This window comes from Symphalangus syndactylus, chromosome 8 (genome assembly GCF_028878055.3).
Source record: "Symphalangus syndactylus isolate Jambi chromosome 8, NHGRI_mSymSyn1-v2.1_pri, whole genome shotgun sequence".
Classification (NCBI taxonomy): domain Eukaryota; kingdom Metazoa; phylum Chordata; class Mammalia; order Primates; family Hylobatidae; genus Symphalangus; species Symphalangus syndactylus.
The window spans coordinates 127,003,819-127,012,583 of NC_072430.2; positions in this window are offsets into that span (position 1 = coordinate 127,003,819).

An 8,765-nucleotide genomic window follows, 5' to 3' on the forward strand; every position below is an offset into this window, starting at 1 on the left:
GATTCTAGAGGACTATTCTTATGAGTAAGGCTACCCTAGCCTTAAAGTGAGGGCTTATGAAGCTGATCTTAACAGCAAATTAACTCCCTACAAGAACAAGGCTCAATATTCTTGAAGGGAGACAACAAAATCCAAAGTCCTAACAACTTAGTACAGATTCAGCATCTCGAATCTGAAACTCCAAAATTGGAAACTTTTTGAGCACCAGCATGACTCCGCAAGTGAAAAATTCCACACCTGACCTTATGTGATGGGTCACAGTCAAATAAAGGCACACAACACACAGTTTATTCAGCATCCCCAAGGGAAAACGACCCTCCCAGCCCCCTTCAGCTGTAATACATCTTTTCGGCACACACCCAGATTCTCCCTGCAAGCATGCCCATGATGGGTAATGAAACGACACGTGTATGTACAGGCTGGATCCATGCTCCCCATGATGCCCCACATGGGGCCAAGACCTACATGCATTACTCACTGTGTTTTCTTGCTTATTCTCTGCACTGTGGTATAGATATTGTTGCAAATGTCAAAAAATCTTGCAGATATCCTTATAAGTACAGTGATAAGGAAAAGAGGAAGCATTTATGCTTATCCATAGCACAGAAAGTCCAGCGGTTGGAGAAACCAGCCAGTGGTGTAAGTGTAAAACATCTTACAGAAGAGTATGGTATTAGAATTACCAGCATACATGACCTGAAGAAACAGAAGGATAAACTGTAGCAGTTCTATGCTAAAAGTGATGAACAGATATTAACGAAAGTGAAAAATGGCAAAATGCTGCATGAAGCTAAAAATGAAGATCTTGATCATGTGTTGAAAAGGTAGGTCTGTCTGTGCCACAATGAACACATGCCACTTAATTGTTTGCTAATCACAAAACCAGTAAAGAACTATCACGAACTGAAAATTGAAAGGAACTGTAAATATTCAACAGACTGCAGAAATTTGAGAAAGACACATTAATTTTTCTTAGCACATCTTATTGTTGGCATTTCATTAATGAAGTTTATTTTTCCAAAAGAAATTTATTATTGTTAAAATTATTATACATACAGAAAGTGTATTAAACATATATGTGCATTTTGTTTTTTATTTATTCTAATTATTTTATTTTATTTTGTTTTATTTCATTTTGAGGCAGGTCTGTGTTCATTGCCCAGGCTGGAGTACAGTGGCATGATCTGGGCTCACTGCAACCTCTGCCTCCCAGGCTCAGGCAATCCTCCCACCTCAGCCTCCTGAGTAGCTGGGCCACAGGCACGTGGTGCCACACCCGGTTAATTTTTGTATTTTTTGTAGGGATGGGGTTTTGCCATGTTGCCCAGGCTGGTCTTGAACTCCTGGACTGAAGTGATCCACCCACCTCCGCCTCCCAAAGTGCTGGGATTACAGAGGTGGGTCACTGCACCTGGCCCTATGTGCATTTTAAAGAGTACTATCAAAGCAAACATCCATGTGAAGACCACCCAGTTTGGGAATGGTACTGGCAGTACCTGAGAAGTTCCCTCTATGACCTTTCCTTTTGAGGCAGGAAAATAGGGTCTGGGGGCAGGGAACATAAGGCCTGTTGACACTTCAGCTATAACAGGAAATATCCTCTCCATAGGGCATACATCGAGTAAATGACTTTGTAACTTTACTTCATCCTCTTCATTTACATAGGGCGTAGCCCAAGTGAAGGGTATTTAAACTCACAAAAACTCTGTAACAGGGACTTTGAGTCCCTACGCTTGGGCCAGCTCCCATACTGTGGAGTGTACTTTCATTTTCAACGAATCCCTTCATTCTTTCCTTGCTTTGTGCGTTTTGTCTAATTCTTTGTTCAAGATGCCAAGAACCTAGATACCCTCCACCATTAACACTTTACAGATCTGCAACTATCATCCACACTTTTGTAACAAATTTTTCTATGTATTTCTTTATAGTTTCTTTTATTGGAATGCCTTTTTTTGTATTTTATTGTTGGAAAATCTTAATATAATCACTTGATCTCATTGTGTAATTTCTGATGAGCTCTATTGGACAAAGTGACTGGACATAACTGGTGATAGTAAATGGAAGAAGAAGTACATTTTCACCCTTAGGTGTGCTGTGGCCTTAGCATTAATTTCATAAATGTTTTCTTTGGACTCACTTCAGAGCCTCTGGGGTCAACACCTACATTGCTCACTGGTGGTCCCAGAATGATACCCAAAAGAGAGGTGGATATATCCTTTGGGGTTAACAATGAACAGAACCTGTAAAAATTTGAACCACTGCTTTAAATTTGTAAAGACTGCTGGTGATTAAGCATCTGCTGATCACAAAGCAGCAGAGAAATTCACTGATGAGTTCATCAAGGTCATCGCTGATGAAAATCTGATGCCAGAACAAGTCTATAATACTGATGAATCAATACTTTTGGCCTTATTGCACCAGAAAGACACTGACTGCATCTGATGAGAAAGCCCCTACAGGAATTAAGGATGCAAAGACAGAAAAACTGTGCTGGGATGTGGTAACACAGCAGGTATGCATGAGTGTAAACTTGCTGTGATAGGCAAAAGCTTTGCTGTCCTCAAGGAGTGAATTTCTTAGCAGTACTTTATTATGCTAACAAAGGGCATGGATCGCCGGGGACATCTGACCTTCTTACATATTCAAGAAATGTATCCTTAAAATCCATCAATAAGCTGGAAGAAGGTGATATTGAAAAAGTTTTTAACATCAATAACAAGGCTCCAGTTGTTTATTCAATGACCAATGTTGAAATATGACAAAACAGTTCCCAATCAAGATGATGATAATAGTGATGATGAAGATGATGTTAACACTACAGGAAAAGTATCTATTGACAACATGGTGAAAATGTGTGGTGGGCTTTTTGAAGGACTACAGCAGTGTATATTTATAACAAGACAAGAAACCTTGTCAGTTTATAAAATCAAAAAAAGACATCTAAGCAAAAAACTCATTGTTAAAGAGGCAGATAATTCTGGAGAAAACATTTTTAAAAGCCATCCTGCAGAATGCCTCTTCATTCCTAGAGGACCTATTTCCCGGTCCCTCAATTACTTTCAAAAGTTTCTTCTTATCAAACGAAAAAAAAAAAAAGAAGAAGAAGAAGAAAAGAAAAAGAAACACACTGTCTAGTAACCTTTTAGTCAAAGAAAAGCATCAGGTGGAGATTGAAACCTATCACTGTTTGTTGTTGCCATTGTCTAACAGCTGAGACAGGTATTCTGGTGATGCTACTGTGCTACTTAGTTATTCTGCACACACTATTTCTTCATCGTATTAATGGCATATCATATTTTTTACTGTTAAGTATTTATGTGTGAATAAGCTTAAGAAAATGATTGCTTATGAGTAGCATGTCAATTTAGAGCCAGGGATGATCGTGATGCCAAACAACCAGATTGTTCATATGGGTGGCTGAGATAGTGACAGCTTTGCTTCCTGGTGGCTCAATGTACAAAAACTTTGTTTCATGCACAAAATTATTTAAAATATTGTGAATCTGCCTTCAGTCTACGTATATAAGGTGTATAGGAAATATAAATAAATTGTGTGTTTAGACTTGGGTCCCATCCCCAAGATATCTGACTATATATATGCAAATATTCCAAAATCTGTAAAAAAGAAAAAAAAATCCCAAATCCAAAATACTTCTGGTCCTAAGCATTTTGGATAAGGGATATTCAACATGTATTAACAATGACCAGCATACAAGCTAGGCATGGTGGCTCACACTGTAGTCCCAGCTACTCAGGAGGCTGAAGCGGGAGGATCACTTGAACCTGAAAGTTCAAGGCTGCAGTGAGCTATGATTGTGCCACTGCACTCCAGCCTGGGAGTGAGACTTCATCTCAAAAGAAAAAATGGTCAGAATACAATGAAAAAAATACTTGATGTGCAAAGAAACAGGAAAATGTGCCATAACCAGGAAAGAAAAAGTTAGCAAAGTTCTCCCATCTTTGCATCCTCAATGGCAATGACCAGATGTTGAATTTAACAGACAAGCACTTAAAAATAGCTATTATAAGTATATCCATGGATGTAAAAGAAAATACGCATATAATGAGAAATAAAAATGGGGAATATTAATGTAGTAATGGGAATTCTAAAAATTAGTAATACCACATTTGAAACGAAAAAGTTGTATTTTCATGAAATAACAGATGGAATTAACAGCAGATTGAAAATTGCAGAGGAAAAGATCAATGCACTTGAATAAAAAACAATAGAACCTATCTGTATTAGTCTGCTAGTAATACATAGCAAAATACCACAGACTGGGTGGTTTAAATGAGACAAATTTATTTTGACAGTTCTGAAGCTGGAAGTCCAAGATCAAGGTGGGAGCAGGGTTAGTTTTCTCTAAGGCCTCTAACTGCAGATGACCACCCTCTTGCTACCTCTTCATATGGGTGTCTGCTGTGCACATATACCCTTGGTGTCCTTTCTCTTCTTATAGGACATCAGGCAGATTGGATAACTTTGATATTCTCATTTTATTTTATTTATTTTATTTTATTTTAATTATAGGCTTCTCAACTGTCATATTTTCATTTTAACTCAGTCCCCTCTTTAAGACCTTATCTCAAAACTTGATTACACACTGAGGTACTAAGGGTTGGGAATTCAAAATATGAATTTGAAGTAGGGGCACAATTCAGCCCATAATACTATCTAAGAAGCTGAAGAAAAAATATAGGGAGAAAAGCTGGAAAAAAAGAAAAAGAAAAGCATCTTAGTAACTTGTGGCAAATATTAAGCATTCTAAAACATATGGAAGTATAGTTCCAGAATGAGAGGATTCAAATATTAGGACAGAAAATATTTGGAGAAGTAATGACCAGAACTTTTGCCAATTTGATGAAAGATATGTGAAAGCTCAGCAAAACACAAGCAGGCAAGTCCAAAGAAAACCACACCGAGATATATATTAGTCCAATTCCTGAGTCTTAAAAGTAGCCAAAACAAAAAGGTTTTACAATCAGGGAAATAAACATAAGAATGACCACAGGCTTCTCATCAGAAAAAATGACATCTTAAAAATATTAAAAGGAAAAATCCCTGTCAACTTGGAATTTTTTTTTTTGACAGAGTCTAGCTCTGTCACCCAGGCTGGAGTGAAGTGGCATGATCTCGGTTCACTGCAAACTCCGCTTCCTGGGTTCAAGTGATTCTCCTACCTCAGCCTCCTGAGTAGCTAGGACTATAGGCACACGCCACGCCCAGCTAAGTTTTCTATTTTTAGTAGAGATGGGGTTTCACCACGTTGGCCAAGATGGTCTTGATCTCCTGACCTTGTGATCCTTCTGCCTCGGCCTCCCAAAGTGCTGGGATTACAGGCGTGAGCCACCACGCCTGGCATCATCTTAGAATTCTATATCCAGTTAAAATACATTGCAATACGAAAGCAAAATAAAGAACTTTTCATGTAAATGAAAGCTGAGAAAATTTATCTCAAAAGGCCCACATTGTAAGTTTTTCAGGCTTAAGGGAAATCCTACCAGGAGGAAAGTTGAATCTTCACAAAGGAATGAAAAACACAGAAAATGATAAGTATATAGGTAAATAAAAATAAGTTTTGCTTCTGGTAGGACAAATCCCTTTATTCCTTCCACTCCCCATCATTCCTCCTCTCTCTCCTCTTCCTCCTTTGTCTTCAGGAGTAATATCTCAGCTATTCTTGGCTTTTTTTTTTCTGTCAGTTTTAGAATCAGCTTGTGTGACAGACACAGATTTGCTTTGCATAGGCCTCCTTCAAGGAAGAATTTGCTGGCAGGCTGAAAGGCGTGCAGTCAGCAGACAGCCGCCAAATATCACTTTCTTTAAGATTAGCCTCAGCTTCAGAGAACCACTGACACAGAGACTCGGCCTTTCCAGGGTCAGCCTTTATCTGGTGATAAAGTGGGATGAGGAATATTTTGGCCTGAAGTAGGATGCTCTGAAGGGCAGTACTTGTCTCAGAGCTCACCACAGGGTTGGTTGAGACTCGTGAAGGCTGCATCAGAGTTTAACATCTTCCTCTGTCCAATTCTGCTTCCTCCCTGTTCGTTTCACACCTTCCTAGTTGATATGGTTTGGATCTGTGCCCCGTTCAAATCTCATGTCAAATTGTAATCCCCAGTGTTGTAGGTGGGGCCTAGTGGGAGGAGATTGGATCATGGGGGTGGATTTTCCCCTTGGTACTGTGTCATGACAGTGAGTGAGTTCTCTTGAGAGCTGGTTAAAAGTGTGTGGCACCTCCCTCCCTCACTCTCTCTTGCTCCTACTCCTGCCATGTAAGACGTGCCTGCCCCCATTTCTGCCATGATTGTGGTAAGTTTCCTGACACCTCCTCAGAAGCCAAGAAGATGCCAGCATCAGGCTTCCTGTGCAGCCTGTGGAACAATCAGCCAATTAAATCTCTTCTTTATAAATTACCCAGTCTCAGGTATTTCTTTATAGCAATGTGAGAACTGACTAATATAAACATCTAGCACCCCAAATTCCATCTCAACATCTGCTTTTGGAGTACACAACCTATCAAGTCCCTTGAAAAAACTTATTAGAATTTTCATAGCAAATGAATTGATAGTATAGAACACGTTAGAAATGACATTTTTTAACACTGAGTTTTCATATTTATCTATATGACATATTTCTTCATTTATGTCTTCTTTAGTATCTTTCAATTAAGTTTTCACATTTCTCATTTAAGGTCTTGCCCATATTTTGTTAGATTTTTTTCTCCTACATAGCTAGGAGAAAATATTTTCCACTGCATTTACATATGCACACACATATATATGTTTAAAATAAGTTTTCTGAATGTTGCAAGTTTGTGAAACTGTAACTGGCTTTTGTGTATTGATGATATGTACTTCCTTATTCATACACAGGGCAGAAAGCTATTTTCATACCCTGACCACCAAACTAAAGGATTGAGCTTTGCTCTGATTGAATCACTGGGATCACATGCCCATCCCAAAATGAATGACTGAAGCTGGGAAAATGCTGCATGTTGATTGGTTGGACCTGGGTTACATAGTGCACTGATCTCTGTGGCAACAGAGGTATAATTATGCAGCTATTGGAGGCCAATCAGGAGCCACAGCGGGATCGCATGGCTAGGAAACTGAGGGTCTGATTCGGAAAGATGAGTGGAGGATTTGCTGCTCAGGAAGGGGCCCGTTATGTCCACTACTCTGGAAAACACTTCTGTTGCTCTAGGACCCTGGATACCCCAGTTCCACCAAAACACTGGATTCATTAAAGCAGCAGCAGCAGCAATCTCAACAGCACTTTAGAATATCACCAAGGTTACAAAGTCCAGGCATCTGACTGGTTATAAAAAGATTTTTCTAATCCCTGAACAATTAATTATTTTATTTCAGAATAAAGAAAATAGAATGTTTCCACCATTCAGCAAATATTTGGATGAATTATTTATTTATGTTTGACTCGATCTACATTCAAGACAAAAAAGACAAGCTTTGTTTCTGCCAGACATTCTGTTTTGATATATTATTCTATTTCCACAGAATCCAATGGTTTTATTAATCCCATTTTATAGATGAGACAGCTAAGCCTCAGAATAATGATGTGGAGTCTTGCCCCAGGTAGTACAGCTACTAAGATACTGTGACTCAAAATTGAGCATCTAGTGATCCTAAGTCACAGAACACAGTCAGGTGAATTGGATCTTACTCTTAAAACAAATGGTCCCTGTTATCGTGAGCTATTCTGAGGATAGAAATTGTTACTATGTATACAGTATCATTTGCATTACCTGATTATCAGATCTCACATTTCCATCAGCGTTTTCTTTCACTGCCACGTTGACAATTTTGTGTTCTTTTTTCCAATGTTCCCAGTAAGTAGAAAAGCAGTACAAGATATTTTAGTTTTGTCAAATAGGGGTCTGACAGCCAGTATACAGTCGTTTATTATTACAACTGTGTCCCAGGGCACCTCATTGCAGCTATTTTGCAAGGTATTTTTAGCTTCATGCATATGGTCCTGTGTCAGCCCATTTGTTATCTTATGAGCCAAACACTCATGTGTATTTTTAGCAACATGATTACGCCGCTTCCTTTATCTGCAGAAGCCCATCTCTTTGCCAATTACAGGATCCATTAGTTGACCAGCTGCCATACGAGCTCTGCTCCTGACATTAGATGTGCTTTTCTCCTTACGATAATATTTAGAGGAGGAGCTATTCTTTCCTGGAGCAGCACAAGTTTTGCCAAACCATATACCTGAGTAAATGATTCACTTATATAATCATTATTAATCTAATTAAAGTTGGCATGATAAAGCTTTTTTTTTTAATTTTGGGATTAACATATTCAGATCTGAACTGTTTGACAAAAAAAATGGATCAGAATCCATTTTAATGGTGTCATATAAACCAAGCACATAATCATTTTGTTAAAAATATCCCACTTCAGCCAGGTGGGTGGTGCACTCCTGTAGTTCCAGCTACTCAGGAGGCTGAGGCAGAAGGATTGCTGGGGTCCAGGAGTTTGACTCCAACCTGCGCAACATAGAGACACTCGTTTCTAAAAAAAATACTTCTTTAAAATGTTTAATTGGCCGGGCGCGGTGGCTCAAGCCTGTAATCCCAGCACTTTGGGAGGCCGAGGCGGGCGGATCACGAAGTCAGGAGATCGAGACCATCTTGGCTAACACGGTGAAACCCCGTCTCTACTAAAAATACAAAAAATTAGCTGGGCGTGTTGGCGGGCGCCTGTAGTCCCAGCTACTCGGGAGGCTGAGGCAGGAGAATG